Source organism: Protopterus annectens, chromosome 9.part0 (assembly GCF_019279795.1).
Source record: "Protopterus annectens isolate FY-2018-M chromosome 9.part0, PAN1.0, whole genome shotgun sequence".
Lineage (NCBI taxonomy): Eukaryota > Metazoa > Chordata > Ceratodontiformes > Protopteridae > Protopterus > Protopterus annectens.
This window is the reverse complement of record NC_056743.1, coordinates 1372398441-1372406383: the sequence shown is the minus strand read 5'-3', so window position 1 is coordinate 1372406383 and position 7943 is coordinate 1372398441. Positions and strand designations below refer to the sequence as shown.

The 7943-nt window shown below is 54.0% G+C and overlaps 2 non-coding genes across 2 annotated transcripts in view; both read left to right on the top strand.

Moving 5' to 3' along the window:
• The first annotated feature begins 5355 nt into the window (after positions 1-5355).
• On the top strand, positions 5356-5509 carry LOC122812375. Its single transcript, XR_006366397.1, has one exon. It is a non-coding gene; the product is annotated as a 5.8S ribosomal RNA (ribosomal RNA).
• A 375-nt stretch (positions 5510-5884) lies between these two features.
• LOC122812580 overlaps positions 5885-7943 on the top strand; it is a 3727-nt gene continuing 1668 nt past the window's right edge. Inside the window, exon 1 of the ribosomal RNA XR_006366542.1 lies at positions 5885-7943. This exon is cut by the window's right edge and continues 1668 nt beyond it. This is a non-coding gene — a ribosomal RNA (28S ribosomal RNA).

Sequence of the window (7943 nt, the reverse complement as noted above, 5' to 3'; positions counted from 1 at the left end):
CAGAGTGAGGTCCTGCTGAGAGGCCATGAGGGCTCAAAGACACTGCACAGTTAGGCAGCCTGCAGGGGATTTGCAGGAGATGGGGACCATGGTGTTCTGGACTAGAAAGGAGGAGGGCTTGGATGTCCCAATGAGAGTGGGCCTGCCCCACAGCAGCTGAAAAGAGTTCTGTGAAGGCAGCCAGGATCAAGAGGGTGGTCCTGCTGCAAGGCATCCAGGGCACAGAGACACGGCACCGCACATTTATGCAGCCTGCAGGGAATATGCGGGAAGACGAGGACTGTGGTGTTCTCGATAGTGACGGAGGGGGACATGGAAGTCCCGATGAGAGTGGACCTGCCCCTTGGCGGCCAAGTGGAGTTCCCCGAAGGTGGCTGGGATCAGAGGGAAGTCCTGCTGAAAGGCATCCAGGGCATGGAGACATGGCACAGTTACGCAGCCTGCAGGGGATATGTGAAAAGACGGGGACTGTGATGTTCTGGATGGTGAAGGAGGAGGATGTGGGAGTCCTGATGACAGTGGGCCTGCCCCTCGGTTGCCAAGGGGACTTCCACATGGAAGGCTGGGATCGGAGGGAGGTCCCGCTGAGAGGCCACCAGGAATGGAGACACAGGAAGGTTAAGCAGCCTGCAGGGGATATGTGGGAAGACGGGGATCATGGTGTTCTGGATGATGAAGAAGGGGGACGTGGAAGTCCCAATGAATGTGGGCCAGCACCTCAGCAGCCAAGATGACTTCTGCAAGGGTGGCCAGGATTGGAGGGAGGTCCCGCTGAGAGGCTGCCAGGGCACGGAGACATGACATGGTTAGGCAGCCTGCAGAGGATTTGCGGGAAATGGGGACCATGGTGCTCTGGACTGGAAAGGAGGGAGTTCGGAAGTCCCGATGAGAATGGGCCTGCCCCTCAGCAGCCAAGGGGTGTTCCACGAAGACGGTCGGGATCGGAGTGAGGTCCCTCTGAGAGGCATCTAGGGCATGTGGACACTGCATAGTTAGGCAGCCTGCAGGGGATATGTGGGAAGACAGGGACCATGGTGTTCTGGAGGGTGAAGGAGGGGGATGTGGAAGTCCCGATGAGAGCGGACCTGCCTCTCGGCGGCTGAGTGTTGTTCCATGAGGGTGGCCGGGATTGGAGTAAGGTCCCACTGAGAGGCCACCAGGGCACAGAGACACGGCATGGTTAGGCAGCCTGCAAGGGATATGTGGGAAGATGGGGACCATGGTGTTCTGGACCAGAAAGGAGGGGGAAGTTTAAGTCCCGATGAGAGTGGGCCTGCCCCTTGGCGGCCAAAGGGAGTTCCACGAGTACAGCTGGGATGGGACAGCGGTCCCCCTGAGAGGCTCCTAGGGCATGTGGACATGACATGGTTAGGCAGCCTGTAAGGGATTTGTGAGAGATGGGGACCGTGGTGCTCTGGAATGGAAAGGAGGGGAGCTTGGAAGTCATGATGAGACTGGGCTTTCCCCTTGGCGGCCAAGGGGAGTTCTGTGAAGGCAGGTAGGATTGGAGGATGTCCCCCTGAGAGGCTACTAGGGCACATGGGCATAGCACATTTAGGCAGCCTGCAGGGGTCATGAAGGTGGCGAGGTCCCCGAGGTGAACCTTGCTCCATGGCCAGATATAGAGGTCTCTTTGCATGGTCAAAGGGGGGCCGCTATGGTAGGCCCTTACAGAAGTCATTAAGGGTGATTTGTGTGGAGGCCTGAAGGCCCAGAGAGTTCCTGACCAGTCACAGGCATCCATCCCCACCCTGTTCTGAAAGGTGTTCTCGAAAAATCACAAAGTCCCCAGAATAACCCTGGATCAGAAAGCAGGTGGACTTGGAAGCTTATATGAGAGTGTAATTGCCCCTCCAGGGGTGAGGGAGTTCCACAGGGGTGGTAACACCCTGCATATTCACTCCCCCAGTCACCCAGCAGGCTTACATGATCTGGCACGATTTGGCAGACTCCAGAAGTTAAGGGAAAAAGGGGTTTTTCATCAAAGTTCAAGTCTGGGTACCAGCCCCAGTGAAAATGTCCTGCCATTTGTCCATGTAGAATTGTGGCACCCTTACCCACTGTCCATTGATCGATCAGGCCAACTGACTCCCACTGGTGGAGGGCACCCACAGCTTGGCTCTGTGTATCACAGCTTGTGGGTTGAGTTTCTCCACCCCAGGAGCGAGGTGCAGTTGGGGTGCGGAGTGCCTCGTGCCCTTAGGGTGGAAGTCTAGGTGAGACTGATGAGCCCAGGCTGAGGCATAGGAGTCCTGTGACATGCCTGTCATCCCCGGCATCCGTGTGAGGCTGAAGCATGTGGGGCTATCCCACCTTTCTCTAGCTATAGCACTGAAGCACACTGTGCTGGCCTGCAAACCTCCTGGCTCACGGTTTTTGGTCCACAAACAGTACCCAGGTGCCCCCTCCATCTGGAGAGAGACCCCTCCTGTTGGCAGAGGTGTGGGCTCCAGCGCCTCCTCTTGCCCATCCGTTGACTTGCTCCTATCTGGTTGATCCTGCCAGTAGCATATGCTTGTCTCAAAGATTAAGCCATGCAAGTCTTGGTACACATGGATGCTACAGTGAAACTGCAGATTGCTCATTAAATCAGTTATGGTTCCTTTGATCGCTCCACCATTACTTGGATAACTGTGGTAATTCTAGAGCTAATACATGCTGATGAGTGCTGACCTCCTGGGATGCTTGCATTTATCAGAACAAAACCAATCCAGGTTTCGGCCTGGCAGCTTTGGTGATTCTAGATAAACTCGAGCCAATCACATGCCCTCGTGGTGGCGATGCAACATTCGAATGTCTGCCCTGTCAACTTTCAGTGGTACTATCTGTGCCTACCATAGTGACCATGGGTAATGGGGAATCATGGTTCAATTCTGGAGAGGAAACCTGAGAAATGGCTACCACATCCAAGGAAGGCAGCAGGCACACAAATTACCCACTCCTGAATCGGGGAGCTAGTGACAAAAAATAACAATACAAGACTCTTTTGAGGCCCTGTAATTGGAATGAGTACACTTTAAATCCTTTAAAGCGGATCTATTGGAGGGCAAGTCTGGTGCCAGCAGCCACGGTAATTCCAGCTCCAATAGCGTATATTAAAGTTGCTGCAGTTAAAAGGCTCATAGTTGGATCTTGGGATCTGGCTCTCAGTCCACCGCAAGGTGAGCTACTGCCTGTCCTAGCCGCTGCCTCTCAGTGCTCCCTCAATGTTCTTAACTGAGTGTCCCGGGGGTCCGAAGTGTTTACTTTGTAAAAATTAGAGTGTTCAAAGCAGGCCGGTCACCTGAATACTTTAGCTAGGAATAATGGAATAGGACTCCGGTTGTATTTTGTTGGTTTTCAAAACTGGGGCCATGATTAAGAGGGATGGCCGGGGGCAATCGTATTGTGCCACTAGAGGAGAAATTCTTGGACCGGCACAAGATGAACAAAAGTGAAAGCATTTGCCAAGAATGTTTTCATTAATCAAGAACGAAAGTTGGAGGCTTGAAGACGATCAGATACCATCATAGTTCTGACCATAAACGATGTTGACTAGTGATCTGGTGGCATTATTCCCATGAACCACCGGGGAGCTTCCAGGAAACCAAAGTCTTTGGGTTCTGTGGGGAGTATGATTGCAAAGCTGAAACTTAAAAGAATTGATGGAAAGGCAACACCAGGAGTGGAGCTTGCTGCTTAATTTGAGTCAACACGGGAAACCTCACCCGGCCCGGACACAGAAAGGATTGACAGATTTATAGCTCTTTCTCAGTTCTGTGGGTGGTGGTGCATGGCTGTTCTTAGTTGATGGAGTGATTTGTCTGGTTAATTCCGATAACGAACGTGACTCCACCATGCTAAATAGTTATGTAGCCCAGTGCGGTAGTCTCCAACTTCTTAGAGAGACAATTGGCTTTCAGCCACACAGGATTGAGCAATAACAGGTCTGTGATGCCCTTAGATATCTGGGGCTGCATGTGTACTACACTGAATTGATTAGCGTGTGTCTACCCTTGGCCGACAGGTCCAGGTAATCTGCTGAACCCCTTTCATGATAGGGACTGGAGATTGCAATTATTCTCCATGAACGAGGAATTCCCAGTCAGTGCGGGTCATAAGTTTGCATTGATTAAGTCCTTGCCCTTTGTACACACCACCCATCGCTACTACCAATTGGATGGTTTATTGAGGTCCTCAGATCAGCAGCCACGGTGGTGCAGTGGTTAGCATTGTTGCCTCACAGCAAGAGGTTCTCTGGTTCGATTCTCGGCTGGGGTGCCTTTTGTGTAGAGTCTGCAAGTCCTCCCTGTGGTCGCGTGGGTTTTCTCCGGGTGCTCCAGTATCCTCCCACATCCCAAAGACATGCAGTAGGTGGATTGGACACTCTAAATTAGCCTTAGATGTGAGTGCATGTATGTGTGTGCCTTCTGTGGAAGGTTGGGTGCCGGGCTGGCAACTCGACACTGTAAAACTCCACTGCCAATCATGAGTGGACAGGTGATCCGTTGTGGCGACCCCTAACCGGGAAAAAGCCGAAAGAAGAAGAAGAAGATTGAGGTCCTCGGATCAGCCCGCTGGAGTTGATAATGGCCCCAGCAGTGCACCGAGAAGACAATCAAACTTGAATATCTAGAGGAAGTAAAAGTCATAACAAGGTTTCTGTAAGTGAACATGTGGAAGGATCATTAATGCCGTGGGTCCTGGGAGGTTGCTCTCCCTGGGTACCAGGGCTTCTCCTCACTCTGCCACCCTGACAATCTGTGTCTCTCTCTGTGTCTGTATATGACTCCTATCTCTCCATGCACCCTTGTGGATGCCAACAGGACTGAGCTTGTGTCTCCAGGGGGGAGGGAGAGTGGAGGGAGTGAGACGAGGGGTGGTGTCTCTTCCACTTGGCTCCCGGCGGCAGGATGGAAGGAGTGCATCCATGTGGTGGGAGGTGTGGGTGCTCCTCTGCTGCCATGAGAGGATGGTGGTGGAGGGTGTGCCTGGCCCAACACTGTGGTCCACCTTGTGTCCTGGAGGTGGCTGACTCCCCATGTGTAAGTGGGAAGAAGAGGGTGCTGTCCTGACAGGGGGACGGTGGCCTCCCCTCTTGCCTTGCAGGGGTGGCACACTGGAGTCATCTCCCCTCGATGTCGGTCATGGGTATCTGTGGAGGATGCCCCACTGTACTCAAGATGTTGGTTCAAAGACCCGTAAGGTCAGTAGTTTGGCCATGTGCCGGCCACTGTGGGACTCCCTGCTGTCCTGCGGTGTGGCGCCAGTAACCCTGGTCTGGGCGCTCATGACGACACCCGTGAAACCTCACGCGCTCATTTTGAGGTGTAATGTCGGGAGGGGAGTGGTGCCCTCGGTGAATGAAAACTGTACAACTCTGAGAGATTGATCACTCGGCTCATGTGTCGATAAAGAATGCAGCTAGCTGCGGGAACTAATGTGAATTGCAGGACACATTGACCATCAACACTTTGAACACACTTTGTGGCCCCAGGTTACTCCTGGGGCTACGCCTGTCTGAGGGTTGTCATGGCTTCCATCGCCCACGGGGATGTCGGGTCTCTGTTGAGGGTGCAGATGGGGAGTTGAGGGAGCCTGCTGTTGGCCCCCCTGTCCCCCCAGGGAGAGATGTGGATGGAGGAGCAGAGAGCTGAAAAGTCTGTCCGAGGATGGGATGGAGCAGGTGCGTGCCCGGCCTGCCCATGGAGGCTGTCAGTGGTACCGCCACCAGGCTGCCCTCCTGGTGTGGAGCATGACACCTGCCTGCTCGGTTCCTGTGTGCCGAGGCTGTGTCAGCTGTTCTCCTCCACTGCGTGGAGTTCGGTTAAGGGGAGTGGGTGTGTGGGGGCCAAGGGAGAACGGGTAGTCTACCCACCCCTGAGGCCCCTGCTGTCCCCTGTGACAATGCCAGATCAGACGTGGTGACCCGCTGGATTTAAGCATATTACTAAGCGAAGGAAAAGAAACTAACCAAAATTCCTTCAGTAACAGCAAGTGAAGAAGGAATAGCCCAGCATCAAATCCCCACCTGGGAGACGGGTGCAGGAAAATGGGGCATATGGAAGTCCATCTCCCCAGTGCTGCCTATGGGGCCCAAATCCTTGTGAGTGAGGATGGCGGTGGCCCCCGGCACATCGGGATCAGGCTTCTCGGAGTTGAGTTGTTTGTGAATGCATCCCAAAGTGGGTGGTAAACTCCATCTAAGGCTAAACACCAGCACAAGACCAATAGTGGACAAGTACCATAAGGGAACGTTGAAAAGAACATTGAAGAGAGAGTTCAAGAGGGAGTGAAACCATTCAGAGGTAAATGGGTGGGGGTCCATGTGGTCCACCCAGAGGATTCAACATGGCGGCCATGCAAGCCGCATGAGAGAGGTGGATCCCCTCCCCCTCCAGGGGTGGGGGACCATCCCCAGGCATGCTGGCCACCATTGGGTGCATTTCCTCTGTGGTGATGTGCCATGACCAGCTATGGGGTCACCGGGAGGGCCATGGGAAGGTGGTTCCCCTTTCTGTAGGGGAGTGTTACAACCCGCAGCATCAGCCGTTGCCATGACCCGGCGTTGTGGGAGACGACCGCTGCTGCACCCACCCCCTCCCTCATGGTGGGAGCTGGGGGCCAGCTGCTCTCAGTGGGACTGTCGAGTGGACAGGACTGCCCTCAGTATGGCCTGACCTCATCCTGCCACAATGTCGGCGGGCTCACCTCAGGTTCCTGGGGTCTGTGGTGATGTTGGTGACCCACCTGTCTTGTCTTGAAACACTGACCAAGGAGTCTAACAGGTGCGCAAGTCTGAGGGTGGGCAGGAGACCCCACGGCTCAATGAAAGTGAGAACCAGTGAGCACTGGCTGAGGCAGGATCCCCCTGGCCCCACGTGGGGGTGCACCACCAGCCAATCTCACCCATACCATCAGGGAGGTGGAGCATGAGCACACCTGGTGGGACCCGAATAATGGTGAACTATGCCTGGGCAGGGCAAAGCCAGAGGAAACGCTGGTGGAGGTCCGTAGTGGTCCTGACATGCAAATCGCTTGTCTGACCTGGGTATAGGCACAAAAGACTAATCGAACCATCTAGTAGCTGGTCCCCTCCAAAGTTTCTCTCAGGATAGCTGGTGATCGGTGGACACAGTTTTATCTGGTAAAGGAAATGATTAGAGGTCTTGGGGTCAAAACGATCTCAACCTATTCTCAAACTTTAAATGGATAAGAAGCCCATCTCGCTAGCTGGGAGCCAGGTGTGGAATTCAAGCACCCAGTGGGCCACTTTTGGTAAGCAGGACTGGCACTTTGGAAAGAACCGAATGCCAGGTTAAGGCGCCCGATGCCGAGGCTCATCAGACCCCAGAAAAGGTGTTTGTTGATATAGACAGCAAGATGGTGGCCATGAAAGTCAGAATTCACTAAGGAGTGTGTAACAACTCACCTGCTGAATCAACTAGCCATGAAAATGGAATGTGCTGGAGCATTGGGCCCATACCTGGCTGTCGCTGGTGCTGGGAGCTGAGGGGGATAAACCACAATGAGTAGGAGGGCCGCCATGGTGGCACTGAAGCCCAGGCTGAGGGCCTGGGTGGAGCCGCCACGGGTGCAGATCTTGGTGGTAGGAACAAATATTCAAACGAGAGCTTCAAAGGCCGAAGGGGAGAAGGGTTCCATGTGAACAGAGTTGAACATGAGTGAGTAGATCCTGAGAGATAGGTGAGCTCCATTCCGAAGGGACGGGCAATGGCCTCTGTTACCCTCAGCCAATTGAAGGGGAGCAAGGTTCAGATCCCTGAATCCAGAGTAGCGGAGATGTGCACCTTGCGTTGTCCAGTGCAGTTATGCAAACAATGTTGGAGAAGCTGGCAGGGGCCCCTGGGAGAGTTCTCTTTTCTTTGTATAGAGCAAGGGTGCCCTGGAATGGGTTCACCTTGAGAGAGGGGGCTGTGCCCTGGAAAGCATCGCGGTTCTGT